Raw genomic sequence first — 1,037 nt, 5'->3', positions numbered from 1 at the left:
TTTTAAAACTGTTATCACCTTGTCTGATCCTGATATCCTGATATTCCACGCACGAAAGCAAGTTTGAATTAGTCGATTCTGATGTCAAATTGTTCGGGAGTTGTAGATAGGCAAAACTAGTCCGCGAGACATTTTGCTCCCGTTCCCGTCTCGCATTTTGCTCCCGTCTCGCATTTCAAAGTTTTAACACATTAAATTATTTTTCGGCTACGACATCACATGAACAATTTTTGCTTTTACAACAAAATTAATATTTAGACCAATTCTTCTGATCTTCTGAAACCATCATTTTGAGATGTTCCTTTTATGTTCTGACCCATTTTTCAGCTTTTCCATTCGCAGGTGAATGTGCAAGAGAAACGGTGTTACTTTCGATCCCATAGGCATTATAAGTGTCTTTGATGACAGCAGATGTGAAATATTGTCGTGTTGGTGGGTTAGGGCGGTGGGGACAAGTCAGGGTAACGTGAGAGTATAAGGAGAGTGGTTTATTGGGGCACGGGGCACAGGGAAGGACTGTCGCCGATGAGAGCTGGACTCGGTCTGCCGGGGGACGGGGCCAGGGGGGCTGCTTTATAGGCCCCCGACAATGGGACCCGACGCGGCGCCCGACACTGCCCGAAGGTGGCCTAGGGCCCGAGCCAGTTACTCGACACTTCCCCCATCGTTACGAAAGAGGTCGCCCACCTCCATCTCCATGTCGCCCAGATCGAACTCCGTGTCGTCCAGGACACACATTGAGAGGAAGGACGGCGACATCGGGGACAACGGGGGCAGAGGCATCGAGGAGCTCGGCAAGGAGGATGGTGAAGGCGCCGGGGCTGGAGCGGCGGCAGGTGGTTGATCCCCAGTCTCTGAGATCATGGAGGAAGGGAAGTTTGGAACCGCGGTCCCGGTCTCGACGTCCTCGCGCTCGGGGCGCGTTGCTCTGGTCACGCTGGCCGCGCTGGTCGTGCTGGCCGCGCCTCGGCCTGCGTTCTGCAGACAGACACCTCCGTCTGCTCGGTCCCGCGCCCATCCAGGGTTGGACCCGGGGG

The sequence above is a fragment of the Frankliniella occidentalis genome, unplaced genomic scaffold (assembly GCF_000697945.3).
Source record: "Frankliniella occidentalis isolate FOCC.00 unplaced genomic scaffold, Focc_3.1 Scaffold165, whole genome shotgun sequence".
NCBI lineage: Eukaryota > Metazoa > Arthropoda > Insecta > Thysanoptera > Thripidae > Frankliniella > Frankliniella occidentalis.
Note: the sequence above shows the minus strand (reverse complement) of the source record.